Consider the following 20,005-nt stretch of genomic DNA (forward strand, 5'->3'; position numbering starts at 1 on the left):
TCACATTGATATTAATACCCTATTATGACTCCTGTTTGCTTTAAAGAAGCTGGCGTGAAAGGAACTGCCACGCTACAGTAATATGGTCATGCAAACTATCTCTAAGCAATTAGATCAGTGGTTCTCAACCTTCCTAATGCTGCAACCCTTTAATACAGTTCCTCATGTTGTGGTGACCCCCAGCCATAAAAAAAAAAATTGTTGCTACTTCATAACTGTAATTTTGCTGCTGTTATGAATTGTAATGTAAATATCTGATACGCAGGATGTATTTTCAGTGTTACAAACTGAACGTTTCGTCTGAGGCAACAGGAGGGTGGGCGTGCAAACCGCCATCAGAGGAACCCTCCTACCCCACAATGCCAGCATGGAGCACTCCCTGCGCCAGAGCCAAGGCGAGAGAGCTGTAGGCACATGAGGCACACAAGTCGCACTTCCAAGTCCCACTGTTAGAGGGCACTTGTGACACATAAACAGTAACTAGTTCGTTAATCACAGGGGTGTTTTTATTTATTCATTTTCTTTATTTAAAAATACTGTATATCCCTGAGCCCATCAAACATTCCCTGCAAAGTATGGTTTGTATACCTGTACTATTAATGGGCATATTGTGCATGGATAAAAATACTATACAGAAGGGCCAAACTTTCCTTAAGTCAGGCACCACAGTAAGGGAGGGGGAGAGAAGTTGCAGCTGATCTTTCTTTCTTTCTTTTTGCAGGGAGGGGAGCGGTTTGAGTCGTGCCGGGTGAAATAAAAGGGGGGTTGGGGTTTTTAATTTTTCTAAATCTACCTCGAATCGTGCCTGGATCCATGGGTGTTCCATTCCACCCACACGCACAGGCTCCTTTGAGGATCCCGCAGCCGCTTTGCAATTCGTGCCTCATAACCTTCCATCCTCAAATATATATACACTGGTATCCCATATGTAAATGTAATTGTGTGTGTGTGTGTGTGTGTGTGTGTGTGTGTGTGTGTGTGTGTGTGTGCTTCCTAATTCTATAATAATAATTATTATAATTCCAAAGCTCTAGAGATGCTAGTTCTACATTCAAGATAAATTGAAAGGCCCTCTTGCGATAAGTAAAAATATCTTTATCACTTAAGTTCATCAAGAAAAGTATTTTTAACAAATGATCAAACTTGCTCTTGTGAAAGCTCTAATTCTGTCTCCACCCACCAGGCTTTTGCTGCTGTGTATTCAGTTTTGCCTAAGGGTGCCAAAGACTTATCTAAGAAATTAAATCCACAAGTTTCCGGATAAAAAGTGGAAAAATGATTAGCTCCTTCCCTGCTGAGATAAATCACTTCCCAATGTTTTCACTTGTAGACGTTACCATTTTTTTCATTTTGTGCTTACTACAGCCATATTTATAAAGGAATGTGAATGTCAAAACTAATATATTACTGTGCATTATGAACTCTCAACTCTGCATGAGAGTCTAGGAGCTCTAGAGAGTAACAGCCTAGCTAACTTTACATATATGCAAGCATCTACTTAAAAGCAGGGCTATTCCTGTTTTTACATGGTGAAAATAAATTGACAATAAAAAAAAATCATAAGTCAGCTGTCAAATCATAATTAACTAAAAGATAATTAGCAAAAACATGTCTGCTAATCTTTGGCAGCTCAAAGGGCAGATTAGTATATCTATAGGATCCATATGGCCAATTAACACTATACTTTATTTTCAGAGTAGGCCTCCATGTGTTGCAGCTCACTGGCAGGAGGAGGATTTGGCCATTACGGAAGGGAATGGCATGCAGGGCCGTCTTAAGCCCATCTGGCGCCTTGGTGCAAAGGTCCCTCCGGCGCCCCCCCCCCGTTTCCCAGAGTTACTGAGCTTTACTGAGCAGCACTTTGCCTGGGTGGCATGTCGGAGGCGCCCTCCAGGCATTGCTGCTCCATGCCACCTCTCCGCTGGGGGAACCGCTGCTGCAGCTGCTGCCCAGGGCGAGCGCGGCGTCGTGGCCACCGGGTGCCACGGAGGCAGAGGATGGCAGCGGCCTCAGGACCCCCTGAGTCGGGAGCGCTTCCCTGTCCCACAGCATGGCCAGCAGGAGGAGGAGCAGCCCCAGCCACAGCCACCGCATCGGCACCTGGAGTGACCCGGCGAGGGCGCACGGCCCTTGAGCTTTCTCTCATCTCCTCCTCTTGAAGCAGAATCAGCGAGACTCCTGCCTAGAGTGGCAGCAGGTGCGTGGTGCCACTCTAGGCAGGAGGCTTGCTGATTCTGCTTCACGAGGAGGAGAGGAGAGGAAGCTCAAGGGCCGCGCGCTACTGCTGCTGGGGGGGGGGGCGCCGGCAGCAGCTGCTCCCAGACACCAGCCGTTCAGCGCCCCTTCCACGCCCCTGGTGGCCAGGTGCCCTGGCGCCTTGCGCCACCTGGCCCAGGCCCAGAGACGGCCCTGATGGCATGCTGTTCCATCCTGCCCTGTGGTTCATTTACCTGAGGCACTGCAGTGTACACTTACCATGGCAATACTTGGTGGCTGCATCGTGCCATTGTGAGCAGAAAGGCTATATGCAGGCTATATGTAGGCCCAACACAGCTTCTAATCTGTCCTGTCACAGTTTGCTTCCTATGCTAACTGATATTTGGGGGTTTATAAAAACAGTAGGCAAACCTAACCCTCTTACACACTCCTGTTTGTAAAGGATTCCCATTCAAATTAACATCACGTCCTCTAAGACCAAGATCCCTTTGAGAAAAACTGAGTGAAAGGCAAAGCCAATACATCATTCAAACTGCTGTGTGCCTCACTGCCTGGAAAAGGAACGGTGATGAGTGACTTATCTAAACCTAATGAAGTCATCTGGCTCTTTCGGCAGCCTCCTTTGTAATATATGGCCATAATAATGTGGCAGATGGATGCCAAAATTGTACAAAGTACAGCACGGCAGTAGTTCAATTTTGAACTGTCTTAATTATTCCCCCCACCCCTATTAAAGCCTCTCTAATTTTAGCACCATTTTGACTGCCAAAAGCCAGAAATAAAAACCTATCTATGACTGAAGACAAAAGATGTAAAAATAACTAGAGTTTTATCTCTGTGGCTGCCACGCTTACTGCCCATTCTTATGTATGTTTACGCAGAAGTACTTCCCAAATGGTTAAATGGGTTTATTCCCAAATAGGTTTACAAAAGATTGCACAGGAACTTTCTCAGATGCAACAATAAAAAGGACAGAGTAGAATAGTGAGAGAAGGAAGCCTCTGTCTCGGGTCTGTCCTTCCTTTTGAAGCAAACAGCCATCTTTCCTCAAGGTACTAAGGCCCTTGCCCTTCCAAAGGATCTCAGGCAGCCTTAGAAAGCTGTTGCTTTTAAACTGTCTGCTGGTGTTTCTGTTATTAATTGCTGTTGCTGTCATTAGTCACTTTTTTCCAAAAATGAATCTCAATGGTAATCTACTGATGCTGCTACGGTTGTGTTGTACTTTGCTATTTTTTGTAAGACACCTTACATTATATGAGGGAAGTTGGGGTATCAATATTTTTAAGCAAAATAAGCCATATTTCAGGCTATTTTCACCTGTCAGGAAATGTACTTCATTTCCCTAAAGTTACATAAAACTAGTCACTTGATAAGCACTTTTAGAGACAGCTATTTGCTTGAAAGCCCCACTCACCTTACATAGACCAGGGATGGGAAAACTTTCTCAGCCCAGGGGTGGATCAAAGATGCTAAAAATAAGCCAGAAATTAGACAGTTATAACAAAAGAAAGAAATCCCAATGGAAAACCACGTTTTAAAATTTCCTACTCTCTGGCACAATAGGGTGTTGCATGTTTATAGCGCATTCAAACTGCTGTTTCTTTACTAATGTAGCTGAGTCCCAAGTCTTCATTCCTTTCTGAGCAACCTTCTGCGGACCACATGCTAGTCAGTGGTTGGCAAAATCACAAACTAGATTTCTTCTTGAAAGTTCTTTGTTTAGTTTCTGAACGTTTTCCAGTCACACCAATGCCAACTTTTCTGTAACCATAACAATGTCTATTTTCCCCAACTTGCTGAATTCTTTAAAATTCAACCAAATGATTTTTCAGGTATCTATAATCATCATTTTAAAAGAGTCTAGAAGAAACAGGTGTGTGAACAGGAAAATTAAAAGCCTAAGAGATTTCCAAGTTCCAAGAAGAATAGAAAAGCATTTAAAGATATGATGTTATAACAGATAAACATGTTACAAAATATGTTTACCTGGAAGTCTGCTAATGCAGCAAAGCAGTCCTTTAGGATACACACACACACACACACACACACACACACACACACACACACACACCCCAGAGGAAAAACATTTCCCATGTTTTTAGAAGAACTGAAAGAAACAAGTTTAAGTTTTACCTCAGTCTTTCTTTTCTAGAAAGGTGGCAGGGAAACTTTAGAGGTTTCATAAAAGAAACACATGTGACTGTTAGGAATTAAATAAAATCTAAGGATGAGCTTCACATACAGTGGTACCTCTAGTTAAGAACTTAATTTGTTCTGGAGGTCTGTTCTTAACCTGAAACTGTTATTAACCTGAAGAACCACTTTAGCTAATGGGGCCTCCTGCTGCCACCGCGCCACCGGAGCACAATTTCTGTTCTCATCCTGAAGCAAAGTTCTTAACCCGAGGTACTATTTCTGGGATAGCGGTGTCTGTAACCTGAAGCGTTTGTAACATAATAATTATAATAATAATAATAATAATAATTTATACCCCGCCCATCTGGCTGGGTTTCCCCAGCCACTCTGGGTGGCTTCCAACAGAAAAATAAAACACAATAATCTATTAAACATTAAAAGCCTCCCTAAACAGGGCTGCCTTCAGATGTCTTCTAAAAATCTGGTAGCTGTTTTTTTCTTTGACATCTGATGGGAGGGCATTCCACAGGGCGGGCGCCACCACCGAGAAGGCCCTCTGCCTGGTTCCCTGCAACTTGGCTTCTCTCAACGAGGGAACCGCCAGAAGGCCCTCGGTGCTGAACCTCAGTGTCCTGGCAAAACTATGGAGGTGGAGACGCTCCTTCAGGTATACTGGACTGAAATGTACTCGGAGTCGAGAGTGAATTTCATGCTCTTTATTCAGCTCATAGTCATCAAGGAGAAGAGGAGAAGAAGAATGGCTCTTTTCCCAAAACCATCTGCTTATATACATTATTTACACAATGGGCCTTGCGTGATTGGCTACTTCAGGGCTACACCTGTGGGCCAATTATATTGTGGATTGACTTCTGCCTGCAGCCTGATTGGCTGCTCCTACAGGCCAATCAGGTAGCAGATTCACTTCTGCCAGCTGCCTGATTGGCTGCTCCAGCAGGCCAATCAGGTTGCGGATTCACTTCCACCTGGAGTTGGATTGGGTAGCTCCCGCTGTTTCTGAATCCTATTGTTCTAGGATTCAGCTCAGTACATAACACCCCTCCCCTCTAAGTTCCAGTCCTGCCCGGGAAGTTGCATTCGTAGTCCCCAAGGTCTGCTGGCCGCCTCCGTGTGCGTTGTGGCCTGGGGTGTTCCTTGGTCAGGGGTTCTGGTTCTGGCTCGTGTTCCGAGGCTGCTGGCTGTGCCGGGGCTGTCTGGTCTGGCGCCACTGAACCACTAGGTTGTGGCTCTGGTTCCGGTGTCCTTCCAGCCTCGGGGCGCCCCTCTGTGCCTACTGCTTCTGCTTCCCCTGCCCACCCCTCTCGCTCTACAGGCCTCACTGCCCTGCTGTCCCCTTGGGACCCCTCTGTCCCGCTCTCCTCCCAGGTTCCTCCTGGGAATCGTCGCCGTAGCTGGTCGCAGTGGCGGCGCCAACATTGCCCCCCTTCCGTTAGTACCTCGTACGACACGGGACCGGTCACCTTGGTGACTGTGGCGGGTACCCATGCTGGGCCTGCCCCAAAATTCTTTGCGTACACTGCGTCCTGGGCCACAAATGTCCGGGGGTTCCTGCCTTTCCCCACCACTACCTCATCCTGAGCTCTGTCGGGGTGAAGTCGGTCCAGTCTAGTTGCAAGGCGCCGGCCCATTAGTAGTTCAGCTGGGCTCCGGCCCGTCGTTGTGCTTGGGGTGCTGTGCTGTGCTAGAAGAAATGCGGCAAGGCGGTATTCCCAGTCCCCTTGTGTCATGCGGCGGAGGCTGTCCTTGGTGGTCCGCACCATGCGCTCCGCTTGGCCATTGGTGGCAGGGTGGAATGGTGCTGAGCGGATGTGGCGAATGGCGTTCTGCGCTGTGAAGGTCTGGAACTCCTCTGACGTGAATGCGGTTCCATTGTCCGAGACGAGGGTGTCAGGGAGCCCGTGGGTTGCAAAAAGCTTACGTAGTACCCGGATGGCTGCCGCCGTAGAAGTGGACGGTACCAGTGCGACCTCCAGCCATTTGGTGTAGGAATCCACCACTATGAAGAATGTTTTTCCCTGGAAGGGGCCAGCGAAGTCCACGTGCAAGCGTGACCATGGATGTCGGGCGGACTCCCAGGGCTGGACTGGGGCCCTTGGGGGATCCGGGCGGGATTCTTGGCAGGTCTGGCAGTGTTGGACCCAGGCCTCTATCTCTCTGTCAATCCCCGGCCACCACACATAACTCCTGGCAAGGGCCTTCATCCTCACTACCCCTGGGTGTGTCTCGTGTAGGGCTGTGAGGACCCTTTTGCGGAGGGGCTGGGGAACAACAACCCTGCTTCCCCATAACAGGCACCCCTTGTGGGCCGACAGTTCATGTTTGCGGTTTGTGTAGCCAGCGAATTCTGGCCCGGTGCTGCTGCTGGGCCATCCTCGCCACACCCAGTCCAGGACCCGGGAGATGACCCTATCTTTTGTGGAATGGTGCGCAACTTCTTGTGCCTGAATGGGTCGGTCGGGAAGCAGCTCCAGGGTCATAACCTCTTGCGCAGGCGCTGGGTCGGGGCCTGTTTCTGGTAGTGGTAGCCTGCTGAGGGCGTCTGCGTGGCCCATCGCCTTCCCAGGGCGGTGGATTAGTGCATACTGGTAGCCGGCAAGGAAAATTGACCACCTGAGGACACGTGGAGACAACACTTGGGGGGTCTGCTTCTCGGGGGCAAACAGGCCAAGCAACGGCTTGTGGTCAGTCACTATGGTAAAGGGCCGCCCGTACAAGAAATCATGGAATTTTTTTTACGCCCTTCACGATTGCCAGACCCTCCTTGTCAATCTGTGAGTAGTTTCGTTCGGCTGCAGCAAGCGTCTGGGAGAAGTATGCCACCGGCACCTCTCTTCCATCCGGGAGTTGGTGTCCCAGGACAGCGCCGATGCCATAGGGGGAGGCGTCGCATGCCAGCACCACTGGCAGCCTCTCGTCGAAGTGTGCCAAGACCGAGTTCGAGACGAGCAAGTCCTTGACTGCCTGGAATGCGGCCCTTTGTCGCTGGCCCCACACCCAAGGGGCCCTTTTATCTAGGAGTCTGTGTAGGGGCTCCGCTACCGCTGCCTTATGCGGAAGAAAGGCATGGTAAAAGTTCAATAGTCCCAAGAATGACTGAAGTTCGGGCTTGCTCTTGGGCGCTGGGGCCTCACAAATGGCCCGTACCTTGTCACCGGTTGGATGGACCCCTTCTGCGTCCACCTTAAATCCCAGAAAGTCCACCTGCGGCACTCCCAGTAAACACTTTTCCCGCTTCACCTTGAGGCCCGCCGTCTGGAAACGGTGCAGGACGGAGCGGAGGCGGTCCTCAAATTCCTCTGGTGTGGGCCCGGCGATCAGTACATCATCGAAGAAGGGGGTGACGCCAGGAATCCCTTTCAGGAGAGAGTCCATTAGATTCTGGAATATGCCTGGTGCCACGCTAACGCCAAATTGCAGCCGCTTTACTCTGAATGCCCCTCTGTGCGTCACAATCGTCTGAGCCTCTGCTGTGGCTTCGTCCACAGGCAACTGTTGATACGCTTGGGCCAAGTCCAGTTTGCCAAAGATTTTTGACCCAGCCAGGGTGGCGAGGACATGGCTGACCACTGGCACTGGGTATGCATGGGCCGTGAGAGCCTTGTTTATGGTGCATTTGTAGTCTGCACAGATGCGGACCGAACCGTTAGGCTTGACGGGTGTGACAATTGGAGTTTCCCAGGGGGCGTTGGGCACCGGCTCCAGCACTCCTTGCTCCACGAGTCGGTCCAATTCCTCGTCTATGCGGGGTTTCAGGGCGAACGGGACCCGGCGGGCCTTGTGCCTGATGGGTCGTACAGCGGGGTCTAGCTGTAGGGCAATGGGGGGTCCTGTATATCGTCCCAATGCCCCATCGAAAACCCCTGGAAACTCTTTGCAAATGGCGTCCACGTCCACTTGTAAGCTAGTGCGGTTCACCCCGGTAACGGCTAGCCCCAGAGGTCCAAACCATGCCAGTCCCAGTAAGCTAACGTAGGGGCCCTTAACTACCAGCAAGTCCAATTGTTGCTTTCGCCCTCGATATTGCACCCTGAAGGTCCCCACCCCCATTGTAGGGACCTTACGTTTCTGGAAGTCCCGGAGGGTGAATGGGGCCGGCCTTAGTTTGGGACCCCCATTAGGGCACAGTTCCCTTAATGTTCGGGCCGAGATTATGGATAGAGTTGAACCCGTGTCCAGCTCCATGCGGCATGGGGCTCCCTCTATCTGTACCTCTATATAAATTTTCTCTGTGCTGGGATGGGGCAACTGGAATACCTGGTAGTCCGTGATCTCCGTCGAGTTGCCTTGGTGCATGGTGCCGTGTGACCTGGGGCTCCTGGGTCGGTCATCTGATGCTTGTCGACGGGTGAGTCGAGCCCGACACACCCGGGCGATGTGTCCCAATTTTCTGCACTGCCTGCACTCTGCGTTGCGGAAACGACAGGTCCTCCTCTCGTGGTTCTCCCCGCAGCTTGCACAGTTCCCTCCTTCTCGTCGAGGCTGCTGTGGTGTGTGTGCTGCTTGAGTGCGCCGCTGTACTCGGTGTACTTCCTCCCTGTCAGATTCGGATTCGTCGGTGAGGTCTTCGTGGTAGACCCTCGGTTGGGATGGCGGGGCCGGTCGTGCCTCTTGCGTTGACCTCTCGGCGGCTTCGGTTGCCAGGGCTTCCTCCAGAGCAATCTGGAACGTGAGGTCTTTTTTGGCGTAGAGGCGTCGTTGCAACATCTCGTCCCTCAGGCCACCGACGAGGCGGTCACGAAGCATGTTCTCCAACTCTGAGAAGTTGCATAGCCGGGCGGCTTGGCGGAGGGAGGTCACAAACCCAGTTATGGTTTCCCCCGGGGCTTGCCGCTTTGCGTAGAAGGCATTTCGGCAAGCTACCACCGAGGGCTGTGGTGAGAAGTGCTCCTTCAGCCGTTCCATTATTGTTTTGTAAGAGACGGTAGCGACATCTCTAGGTGCAAGGAGAGCCCGGGCGATTTCAAACGTCTCCTCTCCACAGACGCTGAAGAATGTCGCCCTCTTCATGGCATCGTTGGTGACTTCTTTCGCTTGCAGGAGGAAGTTGAAACGGGCGGCGTACCCTTCCCAGTCTCCTGATGCTGGTTTGAATGGCGAGAAGCTGCTGTCGGTTGCCATTCTGGGTTCCTTGGGTCCTGGAGCTGAAGCCTGGATGCACGGTGCGATGCAGCGGTGCAGCAGGTGGCGGTGCTGCGGTGCAGTGCGTGGTGGCGGTCAGCTCAGCAGGATCCCATCCTCGTCGCCAGTGAAATGTACTCGGAGTCGAGAGTGAATTTCATGCTCTTTATTCAGCTCATAGTCATCAAGGAGAAGAGGAGAAGAAGAATGGCTCTTTTCCCAAAACCATCTGCTTATATACATTATTTACACAATGGGCCTTGCGTGATTGGCTACTTCAGGGCTACACCTGTGGGCCAATTATATTGTGGATTGACTTCTGCCTGCAGCCTGATTGGCTGCTCCTACAGGCCAATCAGGTAGCAGATTCACTTCTGCCAGCTGCCTGATTGGCTGCTCCAGCAGGCCAATCAGGTTGCGGATTCACTTCCACCTGGAGTTGGATTGGGTAGCTCCCGCTGTTTCTGAATCCTATTGTTCTAGGATTCAGCTCAGTACATAACATGGACCAAGGCCATTTAGGGCTTTAAAGGTCAGCACCAACACTTTGAATTGTACTTGGAAACGTACTGGGAGCCAATGTAGATCTTTCAAGACCGGTCTTTCAAGTTGTAGTTTCCGGGTCACCTTCAAAGGTAGCCCCACATAGAGCGCATTGCAGTAGTCCAAGCAGGAGATAACCAGAGCATGCACCACTCTGGCGAGACAGTCTGCAGGCAGGTAGGGTCTCAGCCTGCGTACCAGATGGAGCTGGTAGACAGCTGCCCTGGACACAGAATTGACCTGCGCCTCCATGGACAGCTGTGACTCCAGAATGACTCCCAGGCTGCGCACCTGGTCCTTCAGGGGCACAGTTACCCCATTCAGGACCAGGGAGTCCTCCACACCTGCCCGCCTCCTGTCCACCACAAACAGTACTTCTGTCTTGTCAGGATTCAACCTCAATCTGTTAGCCGCCATCCATCCTCCAACCGCCTCCAGGCACTCACACAGGACCTTCACTGCCTTCACTGGTTCTGATTTAAAAGAGAGGTAGAGCTGGGTATCATCCGCATACCCAGCTGTCAAGTTCTCCCTTTTTAAAAGGAAAATTCCCTTATGCTGAATAGGCTTCCTCGCGAGAAAAGTAAAACTTGACAGCTATGGTTTGTAACCCGAGGTACCACTGTATTCTGGAAGAACTGCTCACACAGTCAATGTCAGGATAAATTGAAAAGTAAAGCACAAATGTATTGTTGTCTGCTGCAGATTGGCTTTTCCTTGCCAGAACAAAGTGTATGTACTCTCCACAGAATTTTTGGCAAAACTGTACCATGTCAAACTTGTGAGCTTTGATCAGCAAGCGGCAACCAGACTCACCAAGCAACAACTGTCTGATTGAAAAGGCAGCTAAGAAAAGAAACCCAATAGATGCTCATTTAGATTTGGACTGAGCGCATCCTCACATAGAGAAGAATAGCATAGTATAAAAGAAAGCTATCAAAGGAACAGGATAATGATCAAAAAGGCCAGACTATGGGTTTTTTTTTAAAGGTGCATGAACAAGTTCACCCTGAACACACCAACCCCAGTGTCTGTCACATACATCTTTCATTGCAGGTAACAGAAAGAGGGGGCTTAAGCGAACCTATTTTGCATACATTGTGGCATGGTCTTCCATGCGTAGGCGTGACTCTTTTTCTTTCTATAATAGGATGCACCGAGAATAGCAGGCCTTTATCAGGCTTTATTGCCACTTGACAGGCTAGAAAGCCCCTGCTGTGGTAAGCTGTGAGCTAATGCAGCACACACACAACCTCACTTTTGTATTCTACAGCAGTTAATCCAAAAATAACACCTCCTTGGGTCTCATCCATAAATATGCATTGAAAGGAACTTGGGGCAGGATCTCCTCCATTTATCTAGATCACAAAGGTGGTCAGGGCTGCTATTATTATTATTATTATTATTATTTCTTAAAGTTGCATGCTGCCCTATACCTGCAGGTCTCAGAGCCGTTGACAAGATAAAATCACAATATGAAAACATAAAATACATTTTAAAAAACAACCAATAACACACACACACCGCACATATTTTAAAAGAGCACTAGATGTCAGCCAGTCAAAGGCCTGGTTAAAGAGGAATGTTTTTGCCTGGCACCAAAAGGTGTATAATGAAGACACCAGCTGAAAACTCCCTGGGGAAAGCATGCTACAAAAAGGGAGCCACTTACATGACTCTGGCTATCATGTTTCCAGCTTCCAGTGCAAGCCTATGCACGTTTATTAAGAAACAATTTCCATTCCACATAACACTGGTCTTGAAAGATCTACATTGGCTCCCAGTACATTTCCGAGCACAATTCAAAGTGTTGGTGCTGACCTTTAGGGCCCTAGATGGCCTCGGTCCAGTATACCTGAAGGAGCGTCTCCACCTCCATAGTTTTGCCAGGACACTGAGGTTCAGCACCGAGGGCCTTCTGGCGGTCCCCTCATTGCGAGAAGCCAAGTTGCAGGGAACTAGGCAGGGCCTTCTCGGTAGTGACACCTGCCCTGTGGAACGCCCTCCCACCAGATGTCAGAGAGAAGAACAACTACCAGACTTTTAGAAGACATCTGAAGGCAGCCCTGTTTAGGGAGGCTTTTAATGTTTAATAGATTACTGTGTTTTATTTTTCTGTTGGTAGCCGCCCAGAGCGGCTGCGGAAACCCAGCCAGATGGGTGGGGTATAAATAATATATTATTATTATTATTATTATTATTATTATTATTATTATTACTCCCAAGTAAGAGTGATGCACAGAGGACTGCAGCCAGTAGCATCTTGCAGATCCCTCGGGCGCCCCCCCACTCTTAAAAAAAGGGGGGGAAAGCTCTGCTGCAAAGCGGAACAGGGTCCTAGTGCCCTTGCTCCTCTCATTTACCTCTCTTCTCCGAGTGGCGCGGCTGGCGGGCATCCAGGAGGAGGGTAAGGGAGGCCGCCACACAGCTCCCCCACTTGCTGGGGTGCCCCTCAGCGCCCTGGCGCCCTGGCGCCCCGCACCACTAGGGCCAATGGGTGAGTCGCCCCTGATTGCAGCTAAGTTAATCTCCCCCCCCCCTTTTTTTACAAAAATTAAACCTCAAGTATTAATGTGAATTTCACTTGTATAAACATGACAAGGACTAGTGCTCCCCTTGCATATTAATATAATTTAACTTAAGTCCTTTTCTTACAACTGTTGACTATCTGGGTCATGCTCAAGGAACCTTAACGGTATGTCACTATGCTTAAGTCAATCAGAAACAAAGAACCCACCATGATTTCATATTCAGTTTACAGTTTCTAAGGACACTGTGTATTCTTACTAATCTAAGTGATAACAGTACCAAGGCAGTAGAATGTGTATAAACAAAATCTGGAGGAGTATTGCCATGGTGCAAATAGTAGAAAAAGTCAACAGGGATTACAACTTGGCAAATGTGTCAGAAAACAAAGAAAGGCAAGTGATTCCATGGGCATGTAAATAAGTGACACTCCTTTGGGAAATAAATTGCATCACCATAATAGCAACAAAATATTCATAAATGAAACCAAGCAAAGTATTAGTTATTTGTTTCTTGACTCAAGACTCCATCAATGCAAGGTATGGTCCCACTGAATGCAGTACAATAACATCCTAGTCCAGGCATCCCCAAACTGCGGCCCTCCAGATGTTTTGGCCTACAACTCCCATGATCCTTAGCTAACAGGAACAGTGGTTGGGGAAGATGGGAATTGTAGTCCAAAACATCTGGAGGGCTGATGTTTGGGGATGCCTGCCCTAGTCCACAGTATTTTGTATTGGTGTACGTGCCATAAGAGAAGCTGCAGTAATGTCTTTTTTTCTGACTCTGTACAGTTTTAGGGTGGTAGTGGTGGTCTGTCACATATTAAATATAAATTTTGCAGTTTAACAACTTTTGGGATTGGGAATTAAGCCAGCTGCACCACAAGTATGCTTGCAATAGTGATTCTTGGACTGGCATAAAAAAAGTCATTGCCTTGGGTGGGATTCACCTAATGAGTCCTGTCAGGGCATGAGGGTTTTTGCTTTGCGATGGGACTCGCATCACCCATCACCCCCCAAAAAAATTGGCTCTAGGGCAGGCATCCCCAAACTTCGGCCCTCCAGATGTTTTGGACTACAATCCCCATCTTCCTGGTCCTGTTAGCTAGGGATCATGGGAGTTGTAAGCCAAAACATCTGGAGGGCCGGAGTTTGGGAATGCCTGCTCTAGGGGAATCAGGAGAACTCCTAGGACAGCATGCGTTGAAAAGAGGGGAGATCATTCTCTCAGGCAAGCTGCAATGCTTCGGTTGTCAGAATGGTCATCATAGTGCAATATTGAATTCTGCCCCGTGACTTTATCTGCCTTTTGTTGGCATTTGTTAAGTTAGACTACAGTATTTCAGTAAATTCCACAGTGTACCAATGGTCTAAAATAGCCATGGGTGGACTCTTGGCTCTTGGCTCCTCCTCCTCCTCCTTTTTACAATTTATTATTTGATTTACAATTTATTATCAAAAATATCATTGATCATAATCTCTAGTGTCACATTGGTTGTCGTCTGTACATTGTAGTACCGTACATTATCAACTATTATTATACAATTCTACACAGTAATGCTCCTGCTCTCTCATGCTTGATATTTTGCTTCATCTTATTTACCATCCTAAGTTTCTTTTCTTTTGATTATATTTTAAATTTGTTGTACCATTGAAAATCAATTAAAATAAAATAAAAAGGGAAAGATACAGGTTTTCTCTGATTAATCAAACTGCAAGCTGATTCTTCAAAGTTTATCTTTATGATAAAACCTTGTGTGTGTGTGTGTGTGTGTGTGTGTGTGTGTGTGTGTGTGTGTGTACACCTACACATACATATATCCAACAACAACAGCCCATTTTATGCAAGAGAAAGGAAAAATAGGCTGTTAAGTACTAGGGTAATACATTTGTGAATCCTTGTACTTCATTGTATTTCATAGTCCAACCAGTGTGACCAAGCTGTGGATATAGGGTACTGTAGTCATGTTTAGGACTAGGATGCACTTGCCCCATTTTAAACATTCTCAGTCCTTCCTAAGATTGACACAGATAGTATTCTAATGCCCGGCAAAGAACAAAAATACACAAACATATGTAATGAAGCCATCACAACCCAAACACAGCTCGCTCTCTAATATTCAAATGTGGCCACAATAAATTCACCGAGATAAATATTGAAGTCTGTACCTGACATTCCCAGGATGCACTTAAATTAGGGACCACTTACAGGTTTGAAGCTCTTTGAGATAAAAAGGAAACTGTAGGGAAGAACTTTCTTTTAAAAAATCAAAGTTGCAAGATGTTCCCATAGAACTGCAGCTCTCACCTCACCTGTGCTGCTATGATACACTGTAGACACTCTCGCCTTGTGCAAGTGTGTTGATGTTGACACAATGTTAATGCCAGCATTACCTATAGCAACAACAAACAAGCTTCTATCAACAGAGGAACTGTGTATTATTTCTCGATTATTGCTGTAGTCATTCTCCTCAATGTTGTACATGAATTAAACATCAGCAGGATCAATACTACAGGAATACTACACCTACAGACTCGCTGATGCCACAGTCCTAAATACATTTAGCAGATCTTACTGATTTCAGTAGAATGCACTTCCGAGCCACTGTGTTTAGAATCACAGCAGTGTGGTCCGGTCCTGTGGATGTTTACTTGGAAGTAAGTTTCACTGTGCTCTGTGGGACATGCTCCTGTGCGGTGTGCACAGTCTTGCAGTTCTAGCCTCTTTCCAACCTATTGTATCCCTCACAAACTGCAGCTGTTTCAAAGGAAGTATAACTCTGACTTGCCACTGGCATAGCTGCCAAGTTCTCCCTTTTTTTAAGGGACATTCCCTTATGCTGAATAGGCTTCCTCGTGAGAAAAGGGAAAACTTGGCAGCTATGGCCACTGGAGACAAAAATGGAAAGAGCGGCACTTTCACACCTTTGTGAGCTGCTGGTTGAATCAGAATGCTTGACCAGGTGAAAGGGGTATACTATTTTCTAAAGGTAATGCTATAGTCTTAGCTGTCCAGATGAAGAAATTGTACACTGTGATGCTGGGATCATTGCATAGGAATAATGTGTTTCAAAAGCTCCTCCATTGATGTAATCCCAATCCTTATTGTGAGTGAGAAGGGGGTTGGAGTAATTGCAAAAAAGTACAAAAAATAAACATGCATGTCAAAACTACTTTATCATAATGTGTCTTCTGTCCCAAAGTCCTATTGTTTTCAATGAAAAACAAGTCTACATTTTTGTGTGAGCCTCCTGTTGTTGTTTGGAAATGTCTGCAAATGTGGAAAAGTGTCACATATCATTGATATATGACCCCAGCAAAGGCAAAATTTGATAGTTCAGAAGCCATGGGGAAATAAATAGAAACGTTCTAATAGAAATTTTTAAATACTGTATTTCAGTGATATAATAGCCAGTTCCAGATGAATAACCATCCCCATAAACTACAGCAAAAGCAATAAACCGTCATGTGATATGATAATAATGATTGCAGGTAACAAACAACAAAAAAGGTTTCAGGTTTCTAGTAATTCAGAAAGAAATCAGCTTGAGGGCATGAGGACTTACTACCTCTTAATTGCAGCAATTACAATTCAGGATTTCAAGCCACATAAAATTATAAGTTAATGTGAACCAGCAGAGGCGGATGAGGGAAAGAGTTTCAGCAAATAAAATCCCTGGTAGGAGCAATTTTCACTGCACACATCTTGCTCCCCAATAACTATGAAATACCACCCACTCTCCCCCAAACACACTATATTAATGAGTTTGTTTCAACAAATTACCCAAACTATTGGGCAGTTTTCACTCACCACTAGTAAGTCTTCTAAATATCCCCTTATAAACTCTGCAGATGTGTCATCATCATGTACATCATGTAAGCATTTTTTAAAAAGTGCTGATCTCCACAAATAAAAGTTTTGCTTAAACAATACATTTAAAACACTGTTATAAAGAATGCTCACTGACTTCCACATCCAATTAAGGCTGATTTAAAATAGAAATAATTGCTGAAGTTTTTATCTTGCAGCAGACATCTGTTTCATCCATTTGTAATTCTCCACCTGCACTTGGAAATGATGCATAATAAACACTTCTAATTTGGGCATCATGCTTTCTGCAGAATGCATCAATAAAGGCAACATCAGAATTAGGTATAACTTCACTTCTGTTCAGCTGTGAATAATTAAAAACTAGTACTTTACATGGCTGCCAGCTTCAGCTTCAACGATTTCACAAATATGCTGGGCCTGTTCATGCAGCCAGTCTTGGTTTCTTTATGTGCTCATCCACAAGAGCATGTGGCATGCCCTTCTGGCGGTGGCATGCCCTTCTGGCCCAGCAGAAAGTTCATGGAAATACCAACTGTATGAATTGCAGTCTCCGCCAGGGACCAACATGGCAGACACATATCAGCTGGATAGCTCAGTTGGTTAGATCAGTGTTTCCCAACCTTGTGCCTCCAGCTGTTTTCAGACTACAATTCCCATCATTCCTGACCACTGGTCTTGCTAGCTAGGGATGATGGGAATTGTAGTCTCAAAACATCTGGAGGCACAAGGTTGGGAAACACTGGGTTAGATCATGGTGCTGATAATGCCAAGGTTGCAGGTTCAATCCCCATATGGGACAGCTGCATATTCCTGCATTGCGGGGGTTGGGTTGGATGACCCTCAGGATCCCTTTCAACTCTACAATTCAATGATTCTATGTGCAATAGTGGCCCTCAGAAATTATGACTTCACACATAGCAGGTGCTATATTAGCTCTACATATGAGTAGCCACAGCTTTTCGTCATTTGCAATTACATAAGGGGGGGGGGATATTAGTACAAACCAGGTGGGTGCTGTTGCAGTAGTGTTATAGTTGAACAATGGTGGACTTGGGTAATATGGCACCCTGTGCTAGGCCAAAGTTTCATTGTTCCCCCACCCCCCAGCCCTTGTGCTGCTTTCCCAGAGCAGAGTAAGAGATCATGGGGCTTTGGGAAGGAGGCCTCACTTACCAGGCTTTGAAAAGGCTCCCCCCTCAGCTCAGCACCCAGTGTATGTATGCCACGCTTGCACAACCCTAAATCTGCCCTGGCTCTGAATTAACTGTAGAGATTGCTATTCTCTGTACCTGGCTACAATCCAATTCAAGCTAATTTATCTGTTGTAGGAATGCAAATTAGAGGGCAAAATATGTTTCTGTGTAGGGAAATGGGAGCATGTGAACAGGCCCAATTGGGGGTGGGGGACACTACTGATATTGCACTGGTAATGTTTGGCCACGTCTCTCAAAACCCTTCACAGAAAGTGGCATGATCTTCAAACTAATGTGGTAGCAATAGAGAGCACACTAATCCACATCAACTGTGGTATGGACATTGTTTCTCTGTGCGTGCTGTTTGCATGGATCTGGTGGGTGAGGGTGGGGAGAGAGGGGGGAGAGGGAGAGGGGGGAGGGCTTTTCTCATGTTCATGGCTGGACAAAAATAAAACAGGCAAGGCAGAAGGAAATCTATGCTTAAAGGTAAAGGTAAAGGGACCCCTGACCATTAGGTCCAGTCGTGACCGACTCTGGGGTTGCGCGCTCATCTCGCATTATTGGCCGAGGGAGCCGGCGTATAGCTTCCAGGTCATGTGGCCAGCATGACAAAGCCGCTTCTGGCACACCAGAGCAGCACATGGAAACGCCGTTTACCTTCCCGCTGTAGCGGTACCTATTTATCTACTTGCATTTTGACGTGCTTTCGAACTGCTAGGTTGGCAGGAGCTGGGACCAAGCAACGGGAGCTCACCCCGTCACAGGGATTCGAACCGCCGACCTTCTGATCAGCAAGCCCTAGGCTCAGTGGTTTAACCACAGCGCCACCTGGGTCTTAAGGAGAGCCAAATTCAATATGACACTAAAGGTGTCACCGGAAGATGTTGTAAACAAAATCTGCCCTTATTCCCATATGGGGTAAACAAGAGCCCTTATAGAGTCTTTTGTAGGTTCTCCATCGGTAGGACAAAATAACAGAGGCCAACCAGAGAATATTGAGAAGCAAAGCAGTAAGCCTGATCTTTATTGAACTGTTGCAACAGGGTGCTCACACACGCACTGGAGAGAGGAGGAGGACTCAGAACAAAGGTGTGTCTGCCCTTATATAGACATTTTGAAATTCCCTGCCCTGGAGCCCAAGACCACCCCCCAGATACATCATACCTACATCACAGAAGGGGCAGTCTACAACAGACATTTGAATGTTGTTGTTTTTCCTGTCTGCCAGGTAATCTGATAATGCCTTACCTGATTGCCTTTTCTGGTAGTCTGGCCATTCCTTTGAGATGGCAATCACTTAATTCCTGAGACAAAGGGAAGGTTCCCTCAGCCCCTCCCTTCCTGCAGAGCAACACCTGGTCAGCCTGGGAGCCAAAATGGTTTCAGGACTGCCCTCCTGTGCCGCTCCAGACATGTGGCCCACACCTCTATGTACGTGTTTGTTTGGTACATTTATGAACAATATATATATATATATATATATATATATATATATATATATATATATGACCTTGAATTTTTTTATTACAATGTACACCAGGTTTTTGTTGTTGTTGTTTTAAAACAAATGAATTACAGGCATGGGGAGCGTTTTCATCATGGCTGCTGTGTGCAGTGAGGGAGTTTTTTTCAGATAAGATAACCGAAGCACAGGGTGAAATTTAACATGGACAAGAAAGCTTTCATCAGTTTGAATAGAAACCTATGCCAAATAGGAGATGGGGGGTTATGATCCAAATTGGGAAAATGGCAAGGAAGTAGAGGTTAAATCTGCTCTACATGACCCCCACCATGGCCTCCATCTGGATTGGGGCTGCTGCACCAGCTATTTGTTTTTCTTCCAAAAAAAAAAAATTATGTGGCCATTATAATCTTTTCAGCACCAAGTTAAAATGTGTCTATTTGTCCAGGCATTTTAAATGGTTGCATTGCCTTAGACCAGGCATCCCCAAACTGCAGCCCTCCAGATGTTTTGGCCTACAACTCCCATGATCCCTAGCTAAGAGGACCAGTGGTCAGGGATGATGGGGATTGTAGTCCAAAACATCTGGAGGGCCGAAGTTTGGGGGTGCCTGCCTTAGACTCATAGCTGTCAAGTTTTCCCTTTTCTCGCAAAGAAGCCTATTCAGCATAAAGGAATTTTCCTTTAAAAAAGGGAGAACTTGACAGCTATGTTTAAGACTGCCTTACATTTTTAATAATTTGAATGCTGCCTCCCATTCTGAGATTCTATTAGGAATATTTTCTTATTACATCCTGTATTTGGTATGAATAATTCTTATTTATACTATTGTATTTGGAATCTGATTCAATGAAATATGGTCTAAAATATTTTAAACAATAAAAGTAAGTTCACATGCTGTCATATCTAGTTTAATTCTGAGTACCTTCCATAAACAATGTGGGTACTTTAAAAT

The 20,005-nt window shown here is 46.8% G+C and overlaps 1 protein-coding gene across 6 annotated transcripts in view; it reads right to left on the minus strand.

The window, feature by feature from the left end:
* RP1 (RP1 axonemal microtubule associated) overlaps positions 1 to 14,916 on the minus strand; it is a 194,812-nt gene extending 179,896 nt beyond the window's left edge. For 2 of the 6 annotated variants that reach the window (XM_060277835.1, XM_035125531.2), the window contains exons 1-2: positions 14,770 to 14,905; positions 3,632 to 3,686 (exon numbers count right to left, since the gene is read on the minus strand). The gene's annotated coding sequence lies outside the window, so the exon portion shown is untranslated. Of the gene's footprint in view, positions 1 to 3,631; positions 3,687 to 14,729 lie in introns of all 6 variants that reach the window. The other 4 variants (XM_060277834.1, XM_035125528.2, XM_035125532.2 and 1 more) reach the window with 4 other exon arrangements.
* Positions 14,917 to 20,005: the final 5,089 nt, after the last annotated feature.

Source organism: Zootoca vivipara, chromosome 8, assembly GCF_963506605.1.
Source record: "Zootoca vivipara chromosome 8, rZooViv1.1, whole genome shotgun sequence".
NCBI classification, from domain to species: Eukaryota; Metazoa; Chordata; class Lepidosauria; order Squamata; family Lacertidae; genus Zootoca; species Zootoca vivipara.